Here is a 22054-nt window from a genome sequence, read left to right on the forward strand (position 1 = left end):
TTGCATCACACCCGAGCCATTTAGACAGCTGTGCTAACCAATCCCCAAAACTGGACAGATTCCTGAAGGAAACTAGGCTGCGGGGCTTTGGGGAAAAATCTGGGCCGTGGACCTAAATTGAGTAGCTCTTTGAAAGGGCTGGTACAGGCATGTCGGGTCAAATGGCCTCCTTAAGTGTCTATGATTCTAACTATCCAGTCTATTGGCAGAACATCTTCCCCGGTGTGTTCCGTCCCTGTTCAAGACGTTGAAGACATTGCCCTGGCTGCGTGACTTGTCAACACACTGCCTCCGTTCACCACTGACTCCTGACAGAGGTGTGGGTAAGTCACTGAGGAACGATCAGACCTCTCTGCTTGCATAACTTGACACAAAACGTTTGACGTTTCTCTTCATAAGCACTGCAATTGTACTCGAGCAGCAGTTGCTGTAGAAACCATTGGCAATCCCAACCTTCATTTTAATTTAAATTCCCGCAGTCAAAATTCTGTAGAACGTGGGAAGGTTTTGATGCAGGATCTTGCTGAATGAAGTTGCCATATTCTTACCAAACAAGGACATGTACTTGTGTCTTGAAAAGCATTGTGAGTTCTGTAGCCTATTTAATCCTCGGTTAATGTTAACTTAGTTACCTCACAAGCCACCTTTGTGCCTGTTACTGTATCATATTCACCTGTTGCATTGGATCTTAAAGAGGCTTCTAGGTTGCTGGAGCACTCTTCTGAGCTGCTATCTCAATCCTAACCCTGTCTTGTTACAGGTGACTAGAGCATGCTGATGGGGTCAGGAATTCAGCCCCGAACACCGTGGCTCTCTGCTTTGTGCAATTGGAGCTTTGAAGTGATCGCCTCCTGAACCGGTCCCTTTGAGAAGAAGAGAAAAGTGACAATGGTCTCTCAAGGACCCAGAACAAGGGAATAAGGTAAATATTGGAGCATCATGTTAGAGAGTGTGACCAGTGCTATTGCCCAGCCCTGTGGAGAGTTCTCACAAATATTGGTATCAGGGCATTTTTACCACTAAGAACTGACGTTACTCCTATTTTTTAGTCATTCATGGGACATGGGCATCGTTGGCTAGGCTGCATTTAATCACCCATCCCTCGTTGTCCTTGAGAAGGTGGTGATGAGCTGCCTTCTTGAACAACCAAGTGGCTTGCTAGGCCATTTCACAGGGCAGTTGAGAGTCAACCACATTGCTGTGATCCTGCAGTCACATGTAGGCCAGACCAGGTAAGGATGGCAGATTTCCTTCCCTAAAAGTGATGAGCTGCCTTCTCGAACAACTGAGTGGCTTGCTAAGCCATTTCAGAGGGCAGTTGAGAGTCAACCACATTGCTGTGGCTCTGGAATCACATGTAGGCCAGATCAGGTAAGGACGGCAGATTTCCTTCCCTAAAGGACATTCATGAGCTGGATAGGTTTTTTTCTGACAATTGTTTCATGGTTAATTCCAGATTTGTTTTAAAAATTCAAATCTCATTCTGCCGTGGCAGGATTCGAACCCAGGTCCCCAGAACATTAGTGAAGTTTTTGGATTAATAGTCTAGCAATAATACCACTAGACCATCACCTCCCTACCCCTCAACATCACCCATGGCCCAGTTCATAGACTATACTGTGGAGGATACTGGGAGAAGGCTACAGAATGAGACAATAGTCTGGGGGATAAAGAATAGTCTAATTGACTGCTGCTTATTAATGTTAGGAGAACAGCGACCATGTTATTTCTGTCAGGATGCCAGGGCAGTGGGGTACTGGGAGGGGGGAATGTTGGCCAATGTGTTGGAATTTTCCTGGTTTTAGTGATGTATAGCAATCTGCCCTGCATCACTAGTTGGAAATGGAATCAAATCAAAGGCAGATCTGTTGTGTAATTCTGCTGACAACCTGTAGTTTAATGTTAATATGTGAATATCATGAATTGAGAGAGCAAAATGAAAAAGGGAATTTAAGAAAAGTCCTATCCTTGCTATTGTGGCTCCCTGTAAATACAACATGATCCCCACAGATATATTCAAAGCTTCAGAAAAAAAAACATGGTTAACCATCACATCTGAGTCATCTCACAGTCTATTGCTCTCATCGACTTGTGTTAGGGATTTGACCTGACTGCATTTCATCCAATGTCCAAACATAATCATCTTTATTCTCTGATCTTATTCTTGAGGACTGTTGACAACTTCTGAAGGTTATTTTATGTTGCCTATTATCACCTTAAATCACCAAGGCATACTCAGGCTATGCATCAAGTGCTGGTTATAGGATTAGTATAGATTGGTATTTGATGGTCAGCACAGACGTAGTGGGCCGAAGGGCTTGTTTCGGTGCTGTATGACTCTGACAGTCTGATCATTTTTGTGGCGACAGAACAGGCGCCGGAATGGGGTGACTAGGGGATTTTTACAGTAGCTTCATTGCAGTGTTAATGTAAGCCTACTTGTGGCACTAATAAATAAAATAGATAGATTAAGTGAATGAGCAAAAATTGGAGCAGATGGAGTTTAATGGGAGAAAATGTGAACTTGTCCACCTTGGCAGGAAGAATAAGAGACAGAATATTATTTAAATGGCGGGAGATTGCAGAATGCTGTGATACAGAGGTCCTTGTACATGAATCACAAAACATTAGCATGAAGTGCATTAACTACTTAGGACAGCAAATGAATGTTGGCCTTTATTGCTATGGGGATGGAGTATAAAAGTAAGAAGGTTTTTGCTACATCTGTACAAACCCCCATGGATACCTTCCCAAAACCACTAACCTCAAATTGCTGGTTGCCCAGATCTGGGGCATTGCTTGGTTTGCTGTTGGCATGAGGCAGGTTTAGCAGTACGATGCCAGCCCCCCAGAATGCAAACACAAAGAGACTTTGAGTCGGAGCTGAATTTGAAATTGTCCCTACCCTTTGTCTTGTCCTTACTTTGTCTGGAGGTCACTTGAGATGAGGAAGGATCTGTAGCCAGCGGTCACAGATTTAAGATGATTGGCAAAAGAACCAGAGGGGTTGGGGTGTGAAGGCCAGGCTATTGAGTGTCTTTAACAGAGAGATAGAGAGGTTCTTGATTATGGGGAAAAGGCAGGAGAATGGGGATGAGAAAAATATCAGCCATGATTGAATGGCGGAGCAGATTCGATGGGCCAAGCGGCCTAATTCTGCTCCTATGCCTTACGGTTTTATGGTGTGGAGGGCTATGGGAGGTGAGGAAATGTTTCTCTATGCAGTGAATTATTAGGATCTGGAGTTCACTGCCTGAAATGGTGGTGAAAGCAGGTTCAATAGTACAGCTACAGTATCCCAAAACCGGCAGCCTCAGGACCCAGGCCATGCCAGATTTCGGTTTGGGCGGTTGAGGCCTTGGGTGGGTCAGGTGGGGTCAAGGGTCACTGGAGTGCAGGAATAGACCTGTGTGCAACCAGCGAAGCAGGTAACTAGACCAGTTGCAACTCCGTGCCAATGCAGCATCGAGTCAAATCGTCCAAGCAAGTTTTTCTTTTATTTGGCTCGATTAGAATGGATGTAGAGCAAATTTTTAAAATGTGCGGTTTTCAGACAATTTTGGATTTATGGACAGTCTGATTTGTGACGATGTAACAGCAGTTGTCAAACTGGGAATTGGATAAATAGCTGAAGAGAAAACAAAATTAGAGAGTTCTGGGAAATAACAGGGGAGTGGGAATAATTGGATAGCTGTGTCCGAGAGTTAGGTCTGAGGTGTAAAATCCTATGCCTTTTGCTGAAACGAATGGCCGTGATTGTACTAAGATTACATTATGTGCTGCACAGTTCATTAACTCTGTTTACTGGAATTAAACCTGATTTACGGAAAGTCCTCTTCTTTCTGAGTTTGGGGTAATGGTCGCTAACTGTGGGGATTGACTTTTGCCAGTGATTAAAGAGAAACAATGAGATATGATAATGGCCCACGTGTTTCAGCAAGTAACTTAAAGACTCTCCCAAAATTATGTACTTACAAACATGCAAATTAGGAGCAGCAGTCGGCCACTCAGCCCCTCCAGCCTGCTCCCCCATTCAGTAGAATCATGGCTGATCTGATTGTAACCTCAATCCCACATTCGCGCCTACGCCTGATAACCTTCCACACCCTTGCTAAACAAGAATATATCTAGCTCTGCCTTAAAGATATTCAAAGACTTTGGGGGCAATCTTACCAAAAACAAATGTGCTGAACAAGTGTGAAAATGGGAGAGAATAGCGCTCGTTTTTTGAGAGAGGTCCCAGACGCAGCTGTACGGCACTTAGAAACAAAGATTAACCCGAATGTGATTCTTGCCAGCAGGGGGTGTGGGTGGAGCCTATTCCCGCTGGGAAGCCGGCTGCTGAGCTTGAGGGGTGCCATTGAACAGATGCCCTGATCTCCCAGTGCACTGTGTATACAGTGTGTACATCTCCATCATGAGAGGTGAGAAACCGGGCACGAACCTGATCTTTCCAGCTTGCCACGCCGATCCACCGACATGACGATAAGAGGGTAACATCGCCCCCTTTGGCAAAAATCATAGAATCATCATAGAATCCCTACAGTGCAGAAGGAGGTCATTCGGCCCATCAACCACAATCCCACCCAGGCCCAATCCCCATAACACCACACATTTACCCTGCTAATCCCCCTGACACTAAGGGCAATTTAGCATGGCCAATCAACCTAACCTGCACATCTTTGGACTGTGGGAGGAAACCGGAGCACCCGGAGGAAACCCACGCAGACACGGGTAGAATGTGCAAACTCCACACAGACAATAACCCAAGCCGGGAATCGAACCCGGGTCCCTGGCGCTGTGAGGCAGCACTGCTACCACTGTGCTACATGGCCCTTCCTGCTGGTGGGATCTTCTGGTTCCGTCGATGGGGACCCGACCGCAGCATGCTCCCCAGTGACAGAGTGTGTGGGGCACACATTGATTTATTATTGTCCCATGTATTGGGATACAGTAAAAAGTATAGATTTTTGCATCCTTTACAGACAAAGCATACCATTCATAAAGTACATAGGACAGAAGAAAAGGAGAAGGTGCAGAATATAGTGTTACAATTACAGTTAGAGTGTAGAGAAAGATCAACTTAATGCGAGGTAGGTCCATTCAAAAATCTGATGGCAGCAGGGAAGAAGCTGTTCTTGAGTCAGTTGGTACGTGATCTCAGACTTTTGTATCTTTTTCCCGGTGGGAGAAGGTGGAAGAGAGAATGTCCGGGGTGCGTGGGGTCCTTGATTATTTTGGCCGCTTTTCCAAGGCAGCGGGAAGTGTAGATGACTCAATGGATGGGAGGTTGGCTTGCGTAATGGATTGGGCTACATTCACAACCATTTGTAGTTTCTTGGTGTCTTGGGCAGAGCAGGGGCCATACCAAGCTGTGATACAACCAGAAAGAATGCTTTCTATGGTGCATCTGTAAAGATTGGTGAGAGTCGTAGCGGACATGCCAAATTTCCTTAGCCTCCTGAGAAAGTAGAGGCATTGATGGGCTTTCTTACCTACAGTGTCAGTGTGGAGCGACCAGAACAGGTTGCTGGTAATTTTTTTACATCTGGAAACTTGGAGCCCTCGACCATTCCCACTGCATCATCACTGATGTAGACGGGGCCATGTCCTCCACTATGCTTCCTGAAGTCGATAACTATCTCCTTCATTTTACTGACATTGAGAGAGAGATTATTGTCGTCACACCAGTTCACCAGATTCTCTATCTCTTTCCTGTACTCTGTCTCATCATTGATTGAGATCCAACCCACTACGGTGGTGTCATCGGCAAACTTGAAAATGGAGTTGCAGCGGAATTTGGCCACAAAGTCATAGGTGTATAAGGAGTAAAGGGCTGAGGACACAGCCTTGTGAGGCAGCAATGTTGAAGATGATCGTGGAGGAGGTATTGTTGCCTATCCTTACTGATTGCGGTCTGTGGGTTAGGAAGTCTAGGATCCAGTCGCAGGGAAAGGAGCCGAGCTTCGGCCGCGGAGTTTGGAGGTGGGTTTTGTTGGGATAACGGTGTTGAAGGCTGAGCTGTAGTTGATAAATAGGAGTCTGACATAGGTGTCTTTCTTATCCAAGTGTTCCAGGGTTGAATGTAGGGCCAGGGAGATGGCGTCTGTTGTGGCGATAGACGAACTCTAGTGGATCCAGGCAATGTGGGAGACCAGAGTTGGTGTGCCATGACAACCATTCGAAGCACTTCATAATGATGAATGTCAGAGCCACCAGACGATAGTCATTAAGGCACGCTGCCTGGCTTTTCTTTGGTACCAGGATGATGGTCGTCGTCTTGAAGCAGGTAGGGACCTCAGATCGACGTAAGGAGAGATTGAAGATATCTGCGAAAATTCCCGCCAGCTAATCAGCGCAGGATCTGAGTGATCGTCCGGGTACCCTATCCGGGCCACTCGCTTTCCGTGGGTTGACTTTCAAAAGGCCAATCTAATCTCTGCAATGGCGACCTCGGATACAGGTTCGGCTTCCAGGGCGGAAAGCGACCTCTCGCTGACCTCTTGCTCAAAACGAGTAGAGAATGCGATGAGCTCGTCAGGGAGAGGTGCGTTGTTGCCAGTAATTCTACACGCCTTCATCTTGTAGCCTGTCATGTCTTGCAGACCTTGCCATAGTCGGCGGGGGTCCGTGTGGCTAGCCTGGGGCTGTAGCTTGGTCCGGTACTGTCTCTTGGCATCTTTGATGGTTCTCGGTAGATCGCGTCTGTATTTCTTGTATAGGTCAAGGTTGCCTGACTTGAACGCCTCAGACTTGGACTTCAGTTAGACAGTGGATATCTCTGTTCATCCATGGTTTGCTGGCCAGCTCCAGCAGTCCCGATAGCATTAAGATCTCGTTAGTGGGTGTTGTTGCGACCAGTCGCAAGAGGGAGGGGTCATGGAGTGAGGTGAGTCTGGGATATTGGGTGTGAAGGGTCATTTTCTGGCCACAACTGGCATCAATCCGCCATCAATCTCTCCACTGATGCTGCCCTGAGAGATCTTCGTCAGAGTGCCATGGCTGAGATTCATCGCCGTGGCAGCATGCTCCTTTGGTGTGTGGCCTGGCGGTGGCGGTGCCCCCCCCCCTGCCAGGTGTTATGCGATTGGCCAATTCTGGCTGGATGCCTTGTCAGTGATAAACACCTTTTGGCAGCCCTGAGATTTGGGGGAGGTTGAGCGATCATCTTATTGACATGTAAAGACCGCATGGCTATGCAAACCTCTCTGTAGCGCTGCATTGAATAAAGACATAAATTGCCTGAGCATTAACTTGAGTGAGTACACTCTGTTCTTTGCACTTAGTTCATCCAAAGTTCCATTTAATGTTGTAATTCCTACCCCCACTGCTGCCCCCTAAGGCCCCAATAGTAAAGAAATATTTTTGTACATAAATCAGACCATTCACTATGTACCTAAGGAATTAATTTGTATCAATTAAGAGACTTACTGACTGGTGTTTTATTTGAGAAGAATGCTGTTTCTCTTTCATAGAGGGAGGTGATGGCATAGTGGCATTGTCATTGATTCAGTAATCCAGAGACACAGCCCTGACGACCCAGGTTCGAATCTCGCCACGACTGATGGCAGAATTTATTCCAACAAAAATATGCAACTCAAATGATGACCATGAAACCATTGTCAATTATTGTAAAAACCCACCTTGCTCACAAAGGGCAGCACGGGGGCACAGTGGTTAGCACTGCTGCCCCACAGCACCAGGGACTTGGGTTCGATTCCCGGCTTGCGTCACTGTCTGTGCAGAGTTTGCACGTTCTTCCCGTGTCTGTGTGGGTTTCCTCCGGATGCTCCGGTTTCCTCCCACAGTCCAAAAGATGTGCTGGTTGGGTGCATTGGCCATGCTAAATTCTCTCTCCGTGTACCGGAACAGGCGCCGGAGTGTGGCGACTAGGGGATTTTCACAGTAACTTCATTGCAGTGTTAATGGAAGCCAACTTGTGACTAATAAAGAAAATAAATAAATCATGTCCTTTAGGGAAGAAAATCTGACCTGGTCCGGCCTACGTGTGACTCCAGACCCACAGCAATGTGGTTGTTTCTAAAAATAAAATTGGCGGAGCAACCTCCTCAGTTCAAGGGTCATTAGGGATGGGCAACTAATGCCAGCCTAGCCAGTGACACCCACATCCTATGAATAAAATTCTGAATTTGTTCAGTTTGCCCTAATTGACTATTCCACTTCTCTGCTGATTAGCCTTCCATGTTCCACCCTTTATAAACTTGAGCTTATCCAAAACGCTGCTGTCCACTTTCTCCTGTGCTTGCTGACCTACATTGCTTTCCAGACCAGCTATGCCTCGAATTACAAATTCTCAAAAACTTGTCTTTAGATGCCCGCTACGGGCTTCACTCCTCTTTGTCTCTGTAAACCTCCTAATGCTCTGCAATCTTTGGGGAATCTCTGCTCTCCTCCAACTCTGGCCTCTTGCGCATCCCTGATTTCCTTCACCCCACCCTTGGCGTCCGTGTGTTCAATCATTTGGACTCGAAGGAGGAACTCCTTCACTAAACTTCGGAGCCATCTCACTTTACTAAAGGCACCATACAAATGCAATTTGTTGTTACTTGTGGCACAGTGGTTCGCGCCAGGGACCCAGGTTTGATTCTTGGCTTGGGTCACTGTCTGTGCGGAGTCTGCACATTCTCCCCGTGTCTGCGTGGGTTTCCTCCGGGTGCTCCGGTTTCCTCCCACAGTCCAAAGATGTGCTGGTTAAGTGCATTGGCCGTGATAAATTCTCCCTTAGTGTACCCGAACAGGCGCTGGAGTGTGGCGACTAGGGGTATTTTCACAGTAACTTCATTGCAGTGTTAATGTGACAATACTTGTGACAATAATAAATAAATTAAATGATCTAAACTACTTCTTTACTTCACATCAGATTATTCAACAGCACTACAGGGCTCGTGAACCTGGCTGACTGGAAAACTCTGACTTGATTGCACAGACAGCTCCTGTTGGAAGGGACCTCACCGGTGAGTTCACCTTTCATTTCTCTTTTTTGATGAGAGCAGGAATTTGCTGCACGGTTGAAGACTTGAAAATCCATTTAAATGTTTGCTGCGATCGGTAAGATAAGAAAAATATGTAGATCCGACTCCAAGTGACTGAGTTCAATGTGCACAAAAAGGCCTTGATCGCAGTGAGTTTGTTTGAGACCCTATTATATCAAGCTGTGGCTTTGAATTTCTGTATTTTTAATTAAAAATCTCATACAGGGCAGACAGTCTTGGTTAATAAATCCAGCAGGGAATTCAGCAGAAATTTCTTCACCCAAAGAGTGTTGAGAATGTGGAACTCACGATCACAGCGAGTGCTTGATGTGAATAGCAGATGCATTTAAGGGGAGGTTGGTTAAGCACATAGAGTCACAGAGGTTTACAGCATGGAAACGGGCCCTTCAGCCCAACTTGTCCATGCCGCCCTTCTTTTAACCACTAAGCTGGTCCCAGTTGCCCGCGTTTGATCCATATCCCCTCTATGAATGATTTTAAGGCAAGGATAGATAAAGTTTTGAACAGTAAAGGAATTAAGGGCTATGGTGAGCGGGCGGGTAAGTGGAGCTGAGTCCATGAAAAGATCAGCCATGATCTTATTGAGTGGCGGAGCAGGCTCGAGGGGCCAGATGGCCTACTCCTGCTCCTAGTTCTTATGTTCTTATACCCATCTTATCCATGTAACTGTCTAAATGCTTTTTAAAAGACAAAATTGTACCTGCCTCTGCTACTAGCTCTGGCAGCTCGTTCCAAACACTTACTACTCAATGTATTTATAATTTGTTTTCCCTGTGACCTCACCTCAGAATTAAACAGAAGCAATGAAACTTTATTTCAGTTCAGGGTTCAAACGGTCACATCACCTGTCATTTATTCTCTCACTCAATTTCCTGAAGGTCACACTTTTTCTCCATATTTTCTTGCTGGATCCTTTGGTCTCTTTCTTTTCTCTCCTGCATTTTCTCTCCTTTTTTTGGTTGTTTATTATAAAAGGTAAAGTTTCTATAGTCCTAGATGACCATAGGCTGCTTTGAGGGGGGGGAGCTGACTGGTGAAGATTTAACCTGAGGGTCACCACGCCTCAGGCAAGGAGCAAGGTTGAGAAGGCGGGGCCTTCATGAATAGCCTCAGCCGGTACAGGAATTGTGGAGCGACACCACGCTGTTGGTGTCGCTCCACATTACAAACCAGCCGTCCGGCCAACTGAGCTAAACGACCTTCTGTATTATAGGGTCATAGGAGCAGGTCATTTACCCCCTCGAGCCTGTTCCACCACTCACCAAGATCATAGCTAATCTGTGACATAACTCTATTGCTAGGCTGCTAGATCAGAACCCCATGGTATATTGTGAAGCCAGACAAGACCCCAACAATTTTTCTATTTTGGCACAAATGTGAGGGTGGGACGTTTTGCTTCAGGCGTGATTCTACTGACAAACTAGGGAGCTTTTATCAAAACCAACTTTATTTAACAACACAGTTTAACTATAACAAATGGATTAGCGTAACATTTTTGCAAATTTAGGGCGGCACAGTGGTTAGCACTGCTGTCTCACAGCTCCAGGGACCCGGGTTCGATTCCCGGCTTGGGTCACTGTCTGTGTGGAGTTTTCACATTCTCCCTGTGTTTGTGTAGGTTTCCTCCCAAAGTCCAAAGATGTGTGGGTTAGTCAGATTGGTCACGCTAAATTGCCCCTTAGTGTCCTGGGATGCGTAGGTTCGAGGGATTACCGGGGTAAATAGGTAGGATTACGGGGATAGAGCAAGGATGGGATTGTTGTCAGTGCAGACATGATGGGCCAAATGTCCTCTTTCTGCACCATAGGGTTTCTATGATTCTATGATTTAACAGTTGAACAATACTAGAAATGAAAGGGAACAATTCAAAGTTCCAACTTATCACTATGAGATCCAATCAAGCAATTTATCTTTTAAACTTAAAACGCACTTGAAGCATCGTTAGCAAAACCCAGGCATACTTGCTTTAACCTTTGTTAATTGTCTTGGAGCTTTGAGAAAACTTGGAGAGAACGAGAGACAGAGCCTGTTCTTTCTAACAACTCCAGGCAGTAGCTGCTCTTTATTTTAAAATGAAAATGAAACTGTTTTTTCCTACAAGCCTAGCTCCTCCCATTTCTAGTGTCACATGACTCTGTCTTTGTATTCCTAACTCACCTAAGTTTTTAGATGATGTCCCTCAGTCCAAGACTCGTCAACCAGTGGAAATAGTTTTTTTTCCATCTGCCTTATCTGTTTCCTCAATATCTCTCATTATCTCTTTCTCATTTTATCTCTTTCGCTCAGTTACTTTGTTTTCCGTTCTCCATCTCTCATGTTTCTCTCTTTCTCTTGTATATGTTTTTTCTCATTCGCTCTCTCTCCCTTTGTTTTTAGTTTCTGGGTGGGATTTTCCCCCAAACATTTGAAGTGCCGAATTTGCATAAAACTTGGAGTAAATCCTGCTGTTTTTATCAGCAGGATTTTGACATATCTCCCACACACTGAGCACTGCAGAGTGCCCTAGGGTGAATCACACTGATGTTCCCGCTGGAGAGGCCGGCAGCATAGCGCTGAGCGGGCCACTGTGCGTGTGCCGATTTGTCAGTGCCGAGATTGGCGCATGCGCAGTAGCCCCGCACCTCCAGTCTCCCAATCGCTGGCCAGCCCTGCGATCTCACATCGCTGCCCCACCGATTCCCCCCCCCCACAGCCCATCGCTAGTCTCCTTCCCTCTGTCACTGATCCCAGTGCAGAGTGGCAGCAGGAACCCCCATCTCCAATGATCGCACCCTGGAGGCCCTGCCCCCATTAGGCCCCACCCCACTCTAGCCCCACCCCTTGGCAGTACCAGGTGGGCAGTGCCAAGGTATCCCCTGGTCATTTCCACTTTGCCCCTTGGGCAGTGCCAGGGGGCCAGGCTGGCACTGTCAAGCTGGCAGTGCCCAGGGGGCATGCCCCTCCCTTACCCCCGACCTCCTGTGGGGGGGGGCGGGGGGGCCTCCATGGTCTCCCTTCACTCCAGCGTGGTCGGGCTGCCAGCTCCCCGCTAGTGGGGAGCTGTTTTGAATCCCACTGGAGTGAAACACACTCGGTGGGGGGGAGGCTAGCGGGTCTGGAGACTTCAGTCCCGGGCTTGCTAATAATATGGGAATCCTCATTTACATAATTATTCAGCTGCGTGCCAATTTCTTGCACAGAGCTGACGATGCCAGAAGTCCGGTTGCCGGAGGTGCGCGGAGGTCGTGGCGCCCAACGGGAAGCCCACTGAATGGCCTCCATAGAACCATAGAACATTACAGCACAGAAACAGGCCTTTTGGCCCTTCTTGTCTGTGCCGAACCATTTTTCTGCCTAGTCCCACTGACCTGCACCTGGACCATATCCCTCCACACCCCTCTCATCCATGTACCTGTCCAAGTTTTTCTTAAATGTTAAAAATGAGCCCGCATTCACCACCTCATCCGGCAGCTCAGTCCACATTCCCACCACGCTCCGTGTGAAGAAGCCCCCCCTAATATTCCCTTTAAACTTTTCCCCCTTCACCCTTAACCCATGCCCTCTAGTTTTTTTCTCCCCTAGCCTCAGTGGAAAAAGCCTGCTTGCATTCACTCTATCTATACCCATCATAATTTTATACACCTCTATCAAATCTCCCCTCATTCTTCTACACTCCAGGGAATAAAGTCCCAACCTATTCAACCTTTCTCTGTAACTCAGTTTCTCAAGTCCCGGCGACATCCTTGTAAACCTTCTCTGCACTCTTTCAACCTTATTAATATCCTTCCTGTAATTAGGTGACCAAAACTGCACACAATACTCTAAATTCGGCCTCACCAATGTCTTATACAACCTCACCATAACATTCCAACTCTTATACTCAATACTTTGATTTATAAAGGCCAATGTACCAAAAGCACTCTTTACGGCCCTATCTACCTGTGACACCACTTTTAGGGAATTATGTATCTGTATTGCCAGATCCCTCTGTTCTACTGCACTCTTCAGTGTCCTACCATTTACCTTGTATGTTCTACCCTGGTTTTTCCTTCCAAAGTGCAATACCTCACACTTGTCTGCATTAAACTCCATCGTAAGAAGTCTCACAACACCAGGTTAAAGTCCAACAGGTTTATTTGGTAGCAAATACCATAAGCTTTCGGAGCACATCTCCACATTTAAACTCCATCTGCCATTTTTCAGCCCATTTTTCTAGCTGGTCCAAATCCCTCTGCAAGCTTTGAAAACCTTCCTCACTGTCCACTACACCTCCAATCTTTGTATCATCAGCAAATTTGCTGATCCAATTTCCCACATTATCATCCAGATCATTGATACAGATGACAAACACTTCAGTCTCCCGGCCCACTTCGCTGTTGAAGCTGAATCACCTTCCTGTCACTTGCTGCCTGTTACCGTCTGTGCGTTTCTCAGTTCATTTCTTCTAGCTTTTTAGATCCTCGGGGAAACGAAGAGGTGTGAACAGCGGCGTAAGAAACTGCAGTCTGAGAGGCTGGGGGAGTGGGAGTTACTGTAGATCAGGAGCTGATGGGTGAGTAGGACTCACTGAGAGGACAAGGGAAGCTGAGCTTCGGTTTGAGTTGAAGCTTTTGAAGAACAGAGAATCGGGGGTCAGTCAGGAATATACAAACAGGCAAATTATGAGCAGCAATAGGCTATTCGGCCCCTCAGGCCTGCTCCGCTATTCACTAAGATCCTGGCCGGAATTCTCCTGCCTCGTCCGTGGCTGGGATTCTCCGCTCCCGCTGCGGTGAATGGAGATTTGTCTGAGCACCAAATTCTCCATCCTCGTTAGAAGCAGTCGCGGGGCGAGCGAGGCCGGGGATTTCCAACCCAGGGCTGATCTGATCATGATCTCAACACTGTTGTAGAATGTGCTAAACTAGGATTCTAGCAAGGGGGATCTGTGGGCATTTCAGGGTATTTGCTTAAAAGCCAGTTTATTGACATTATTCGCTGAATACACTTGATTTGATTTGGATATGAACTTGAAGGATTTTAATTTGATTTATTATTGTCACATGCATTAGTATACAGTGAAAAGTATTGTTTCTTGCACGCAAACTGTAAAGCATACCGTACATAGGGAAGGAAAGGAGAGAGTGCAGAATGTAGTGTTACAGTCATAGCTAGGGTGTAGAGAAAGATCAACTTAATGCGAGGTAGGTGGGTTACAAGGAAGGTACATCTCCCCTCAGGGTTACCTGTTTGCGACCTACAGCACCTAGCACAGGACTGCCTGACATCAGTGTTACATCATCACATGCCTCATAGATCAGCATATCTATTCTGTTAACCCTTTATAGTACAAACACCACCACCCTGCCTACTCCTGAAACCTTTTGACTCACTTGTTAGAACTATAGAATCCCTATAGTGCAAAAGGAGGTCATTCGGTCCATTGAGACTGTACTGACAACAATCCCACCCAGGCTCTCTCCCCATAACCCCACACATTTACCTTGCTAATCCCCCCAACACTAAGGAACAATTTAGCATCCAATCAATCCAACTCGCACATCTTTGGAGAGTAGGAGGAGGAAACCTACGCAGACACAGGGAGAACGTGCAAACTCCACACAGACAGTGACCCAAGGCCAGAATTGAACCCGGATCCCTGGCGCTGTGAGGCAGCAGTGCTAACCACTGTGCCACCCAAAGGAACTTATCTACCGCTATATCACTGAATCATAGAGTCCTAAGGCGCAGAAAGAGGCCATTTGGCCCATCGAGTCTGCACCAACCACTAATCCCTCTAACCTATGCATCCCGGGACACTAAGGGGCAATTTAGAATGGCCAATCAACCTAGCCCGCACATCTTTGGACTGTGGGAGGAAACCGGAGCACCCGGAGGAAACCCACGCAGACACAGGGAGAATGTGCAAACTCCACACAGACTGTGACCCGAGCCGGGATTCGAACCCAGGTCCCTGGAGCTGTGAAGCAGCAGTGCTAACCACTGTGCTACCGTGCCGCTATCTTAAAAATTGTCAATGACTCTGCCTCAGTCAACCTGTGGGGGAGGAGAATTCCACCGACTCATGACCTTCTGAAAGAGAAAAAAAATTCTCCTAATCTCTGTCTTAAATGGGAAATTGAATGAAATCTGTGCCCGGAGATGACAGAGACATGAGTTTCATAGGTGGAGGTGGGAGCAGAACCAGAGAGAAGGGGAGTACGAGTTCTATTGCATTGCCAAGTGAATCTGATTCAATTTCCCTTAACTTGAGGTCTCCCTTGCACCGAATATCTGTAATTCAGCGGGTGATTAGATTTCAGTTGATGAGAAAGTTGCAGAGGTGGAAGTGGGCAGTCTTTGTGATGGATTTAATGCATCATAACAAAAGCAAATTGGATAGATTCCTGAAGGGGAGGGAATTTCCTCAGCGTTGTGGAAGAGCAGAAGTGTGAGACTAACTGGACAATGCTTTCAAAGAGTGGGCACAGACATGATGGGCCTGATGGCCTCCTCCTGTGCCGATCCTATCATTCTGAAATGACGAGTCGGTATTATCTCCCTCCTGATGTCCTGGCCTTTGAAGACTCGCGGAGGAGTCCAAAGATGTGCGGGTTAGGTTGATTGGCCATGATAAATTGCCCCTTAGTGTCAGGGGGATTAGCAGGGTAAATATGTGGGGTTACGGGGATAGGGCCTGGGTAGGATTGTTGTCGGTGCAGACTCAATAGGCCAAATGGCCTCCTTCTGCACTGTAGAGATTCTATGGGGAAATGTGTCTAATTCAATGAGGCTGGTGAGCAAACAAGCTCAGGGTAACAAAACAAATTGGCTCTTTCCAATGAATTGCAAAGACAGAAGGAAGTTGCTTTTGTACAGTACCTGCCACGACCTCAGGAATAATGTGGAACTTAGGCCAGTGTGTAAGTGATGCTGTAATGAGGCTGGCCATTCAGCCTTTGAGAGCAGTCGCACGGAGCCTTGCGCTTATGGTCACCTCCTTCCTGCCCCAACATCCAAACCACTAGGCGCCTGTACCCTGACTCCCACTGGGCACCGGTCACCCACCAGCCCCCATGCTTGCTGACCTGCTTATCTCAGCCTGGCAACATTCTTATCCTGTGTCCAAATACCTCATCTGACCCGTCCCTTCACATCCTCCAACCCGACCAACCTTCTCAGCGCTCCTTCAGTTCTGGTCTCTTGTGTAGCCCCAATTTTAATTCCTCCACCAATGGCAACCATACCTTCAGATGCTCAGGCCCTAGATTCTGGAATACAAACCCTGCCGCCCATTCACCGCTTCTCAACCTTGTGTCCCTCCTCTCAGGTACGCTATAAAACCCAGGGTGAGGCAATGGCCTAGTGGTATTATCGCTGGACTATTAATCTAGAAACTCAGCAAATGTTCTGCGGACCCGGGTTAGAATTCTACCACAGCAGATGGTGAAATTTGAATTCAATAAAAAATATCTGGCATTAAGAATGTCTCTGAACGGGCAAAAAGCATTCTGAAAGGAGAGGGTGAATAGTCAGAGGTTGTGGTACATATTGGTACTAACGACATAGGCAGGAAGAGTGATGAGGTCCTGCAGCAGCAGTTTAGAGAGTTAGGTGGAAAGTTAAAAAGGCTAACTAGGGTTGTAATCTCAGGATTGGGCGGCACGGGAGCACAGTGGTTAGCACTGCTGCTTGACAGCTCCAGGGACCTGGGTTCGATTCCCGGCTTGGGTCACTGTCTGTGTGGAGTTTGCACATTCTCCTCGTGTCTGCGTGGGTTTCCTCTGGGTGCTCCGGTTTCCTCCCACAGTCCAAAGATGTGCAGGTTAGGTTGATTGGCCATGCTAAAATTGCCCCTTAGTATCCTGAGATGCGTAGGTTAGAGGGATTAGCGGGTAAATGTGTAGGGATATGGGAGTAGGGCCTGGGTGGGATTGTGGTTGGTGCAGACTCGATGGGCCGAATGGCCTCTTTCTGCACTGTAGGGTTTCTATGATTACTCCCTGTGCCATGTGCCAGTGAGGCTAGAAATAGGAAGATAATACAGCTCAACATGTGGCTAAACAGCTGGTGTAGGAGGGAGGGTTTCAGATATCTGGACCATTGGGATCTCTTCCGGGGCAGGTGGGACCTGTACAAGAAGGATGGGTTGCATCTAAACTGGAAAGGCATAAATATTCTGGCCGGGAGGTTTGCTTGTGTCACATGGGAGGATTTAAACTAGTTTGGCAGGGGGGTGGGAACCAAAGCAAAGGTGAATTAACTGAAGGGGAACTAGAGAGTAGGGCTAGTAAGACTCAGAGAAAGAGCAGGCAGGGTGGGGTTGCTGATCAAAGAGGGTCTGGTGGACTGAAGTGTATTTGTTTCAATGCGAGAAGTGTAACAGGTAAGGCAGATGAACTTAGAGCTTGGATTAGTACTAGGAACTATGATGTTGTTGCCATTACAGAAACTTGGTTAAGGGAAGGACAGGATTGGCAGCTTAACATTCCAGGATTCAGATGTTTCAGGCGGGATAGAGGGGGATGTAAAAGGTGTGGGGAAGTTGCACTACTGGTAAAGGAGAATATCACAGTTGTACTGCGGGAGGACACCTCGGAGGGCTCATACAGCGAGGCAAAATGGGTAGAGCTCAGGAATAGGAAGGATTTAGTCACAATGTTAGGGGTTTACTATAGGCCACCCAACTGCCAGCGGGAGATGGAGGAACAGATATGTAGGCAGATTTTGGTAAGGTGTAAAAGTAACAGGGTTGTTGTTGGGAGATTTTAACTTCCCCTATATTGACTGGGATTCACTTAGTGCTAGAGGCGTGGATGTAAGGAGTTTGTAAGGAGCATCCAGGAGGGCTTCTTGAAACAGTATGTAGATAGTCCAACTAGGGAAGGGGCCGTACTGGACATGGTATTGGGGAATGAGCCTGGCCAGTTGGTCAATGTTTCAGTGGGGGAGCAGTTCGGAACAGTGACCACAGTCCAGTAAGCTTTAAGGTACTGATGGATAAAGATAAGTGCAGTCCTCAAGTGAAGGTGCTAAATTGGGGGAAGGTAATTACAGCAATGTTAGGCCGGAACTGAAGAATGTAGATTGGGTGCAGATGTTTGAGGGCAAATCAACATCTGGCATATGGGAGACTTTCAAGTGTAAGTTGATAGGGAATTCAGGACCGGCACATTCCTGTAAGGATGAGGGATAAATTTGGCAAGTTTTGGGAACCTTGGATAACGAGAGATATTGTGAACCTAGTCAAAGATAAAAAGGAAGCATTTGTCAAGGTTAGGAGGCTGGGAACACACGAAGCAAGTGTGGAATACAAGGAAAATAGAAAGAAACTTAAGCAAGGAGTAAGGAGGACTAAAAGGGTCACGAAAAGTCATTGGCCAGCAGGATTAAGGAAAATCCCAAGACTTTTTATACATATATAAAGAGCAAGGAACGGGAAGGGAATCTATGCGTGGAGCCAGAGGAAGTGAGTACTTTGCATCAGCATTCACCAAAGAGAAGGACTTAGTGGATGATGAGTCTGGGGAAGGGTGTGTAGATAGTTTGAGTCATGTTGAGATCAAAAAGGAGGAGGTATTGGGGGTCTTGAGAAACATTAAGATAGACAATTCTCCAGGGCCTGATGGGATATACTCCAGAATACTGAGAGAGGCAAGGGAGGAAATTGTTGGGGCTTTGAGAGAAATCTTTGTATCCTCACTGGCTACAGGGGAGGTCCCAGAGGATTGGAGAATAGCCAATGTTGTTCCTTTGTTTAAGAAGGGTAGCAAGAATAATCCAGGTAATTACAGGCCGGTGAGCCTCACGTCAGTGGTAGGGAAATTATTGGAGAGGATTCTTCGAGACAGGATTTACTTCCACTTGGAAATAAATCGATGTATTAACGACCTGAAATAAGTCTACAAGGTTATGAGGGGCATGGACAGAGTGGATAGTCAGAAGCTTTTTCCCAGGGTGGAAGACCCAATTACTAAGGGGTACAGGTTTAAGGTGTGAGGGGCAAGGTTTAAAGGATATATATGAGGCAAATTGTTTACACAGAGGGTGGTGGGTGCCTGGAACTCTTTGCCGGGGGAGGTAATAGAAACAGATAGGATAGTGACTTTTAAGGGGCGTCTTGACAAATATATGAATCGGATGGGAATAGAGGGATATGGTGCCCGGAAAGGTCAGGTGTTTTAGTTCCATCGGGTAGCTTGGTCGGTGCAGGCTGGGAGGGCCGAAGGGCCTGTTCCTGTGCTGTAATTTTCTTTGTACTGATGATAATGAAATGATTGCCGATTGTCAGAAAATCCCATCTGGTTCACTATTGCCCCCTTTAGGGAAGGAAATCTGCCGTCCTTACCCAGTCTGACCTACATGTGACTCCAGAGTCACGGCAATGTGGTTGACTCTCAACTGCCCTCTGAAATGACCGAGCGAGACACTTGATTCAAGGGCAACTAGGGATGGACAATAAATGCTGGCCAGCCAGTAAAGTCCATGTCCCACAAAAGGAATAAAAAATAAACCTTAATCTCTCCTCCTGTGGCTCAGTATCAAATTTTATTCAATCGAGCTCCTAAGAGGTGCCACATATAACCTTAAGGGCGTTATATAAATTCAGGCTGTTTTTGTTGCTATTCTTATCTTCTCTCCTACATGAACAGTTGCACTGTGAGGAAGTTAGTGCTGACAGGACAGAGACTCTTTTGAGAGCGAGAGCTTTGATGATGTTTCACTGAATAACAGTCGCTCATCTGTGATAACCACACAATTTATTCAATTCATCCTCAGAATATGAGCGTGACCTGTAAGATCACCATATATTGCACATTTCCAGCTGCTCATGAAAGCAGGAAAGGAAGACTTGTGTTCATATACAATCTTTCATAACCTCAAGATTTTCCAACATACTTCACAGCCAATTAAGTACTTTGGAAGTTGTAATGTCGGAAACGCAGCAGACAATTTGTACACAGCAAGATCATATACCAAGAGCAATGTGATAATGGCCAGATAGTTTACTTTGCGTATTGGTTGAGGGCTAAATATTGCCCAGTGTTGTGATATCATGTGCACATACCTTTAAGTGTTCACATCTTGAACTACTGTCAATCATTACTACCTCAACAGGATATTAGTCCCATGATTTAGAGTTTACCTTCACACATAAAACCCACATTGTTGTTTCACCAATTGCTGTGTAAAATTGCTCAAATGAGCAGAATTTGATTTATTATTGTCACATGAATTTGTATTCAGTGAAAAGTATTGTTTCCTGCGCACTACATTGACAAAGCATACCGTTCATAGAGAAGGAAAGGCGAGAATGCAGAATGTAGTGTTACAATCATAGCTAGGGTGTAGAGTGGGATCAGCTTAATGCGAGGTAGGTCCATTCAAAAGTCTGATGGCAGCAGGGAAGGAGCTGTTCTTGAGTCGGTTGGTACGTGACCTCAGACTTTTATATCTTTTTCCCGACGGAAGAAAGTGGAAGAGAGAATGTCCGGGATGTGTGGGGTCCTTGATTATGCTGGCTGCTTTCCCCACTCACCTGATGAAGGAGCAGCGCTCCGAAAGCTCGTTTAACCAAATAAACCTGTTGGACTTTAACCTGGCGTTGTGAGACTTCTAACTATGTTTTACCGAGGCAGTGGGAAGGGTAGACAGAGTCAATGGATGGGAGGCTGGTTTGCGTGATGGATTGGGCTACATTCACGACTTTTTGTAGTTCCTTGCGGTCTTGGGCAGAGCAGGAGCCCATACCAGGCTGTGATACAACCAGAAAGGATGCTTTCTGTGGTGCATCTGTAAAAGTTGAATTCAAAAAAAGAAGAATGCAACACGGTGGCAGCGTGGTGTTTGAAGATTGCAATATATACAAACCTCAACCCTTCACACGTAACAGAAGAAAAGAGCCAGCATGGAAGTGAAACAGCTCACTGTGTAAGCATCCTGCAGCTTTGCAGTGATTTGGTGCTTGGTGCTGGAATGGGACCTGGCTTCAGCCAGCAGGCATTCGGTCCAGGTAAGGTTGCTTGCGCTTGGGGGAGCTCAAATAGAAAACTTGGTGAATTAAAGAATGTGTTGGCACAGTGGCACAAGAGGCACCTTTACTGCCACCCAGATTATACGCCAGATTATAAATGAAGGGTGAGCAGCACCAATTTGTAAAACCGTGGGCGTGGTACAGGTAGAAACATCCTTCCATTTTGCACACTGAAACATATATACCTACAAATGTGATGATTCGAGTAACCGACGCCAAGCTCATCATGCGCAATGACCCGGAAATTCTATCCCAGGAACCCATTACACTCAAGTGTCCCTACAAAATTCATCATGGTCACCCCAGATATTTTATGTTGTGGACACCGCAGGGCCAGCGATCGTGCAAGGGCCTGTACTCGATCACCATCCATTGTCAGGACAATGACGAGGGCCACAGATCACAAGGAGCACCCACGGCAAACCTGTGCTTACATTGGGAGGAGATCACCTAACCGCAGCACAAACTATCAGCCGTCAGGCTACACAACACTGTTTGAACTGAATAAATGCACCCCTTCTCGCTGACACCATACGGCGGAACCAACGTGGAATTTGCTATCCATCAAGCGAGTGTGGTCATCACTCGATGATACTCCGAGCAGCACGTGATGCCCTAATTGAAGAACTAATCGAAGACGAATGCTGACCATGGCAGGCCTGTGGGTAACGAATTACCCGGCCTGAACATTGGACAGAAAGTTTGAGTGTGACGCCCATCTGACTGCACCTGGAATCCAGCAGAAAGGGCCAACCTATGCCCAGAACCAAGACCGTTTGAAGGATGAATGCCAGGTTGCATGACAGTGCAGCGAAACCCAGGTACCAAAGCTGGACAATGCCACAATCAGAAACACCGATGTCCGATGTTTCCAAAGACGCAACGCAAACACAGCACACCTAAGTAGCATTCTGAAAACCTTCAGCAACCGCCAGCAAAGATCACCATAACGACAGCTGGATGGATATCCAAACCGTCAATATGTTTCAGAGACTTGTAAATCTATTGCTCTGTGCCAATGCACATTTCCATAGAATCCCTCCAGTGC

General features: G+C 46.6%; 1 protein-coding gene across 1 annotated transcript in view; it reads left to right on the forward strand.

Moving 5' to 3' along the window:
• The window catches only part of adcy5 (adenylate cyclase 5), a 340470-nt gene that overhangs the window by 16749 nt on the left and 301667 nt on the right, over nt 1–22054 (forward strand). The window lies entirely within an intron of this gene.

Source organism: Mustelus asterias, chromosome 14 (assembly GCF_964213995.1).
Source record: "Mustelus asterias chromosome 14, sMusAst1.hap1.1, whole genome shotgun sequence".
Taxonomy (NCBI): Eukaryota; Metazoa; Chordata; class Chondrichthyes; order Carcharhiniformes; family Triakidae; genus Mustelus; species Mustelus asterias.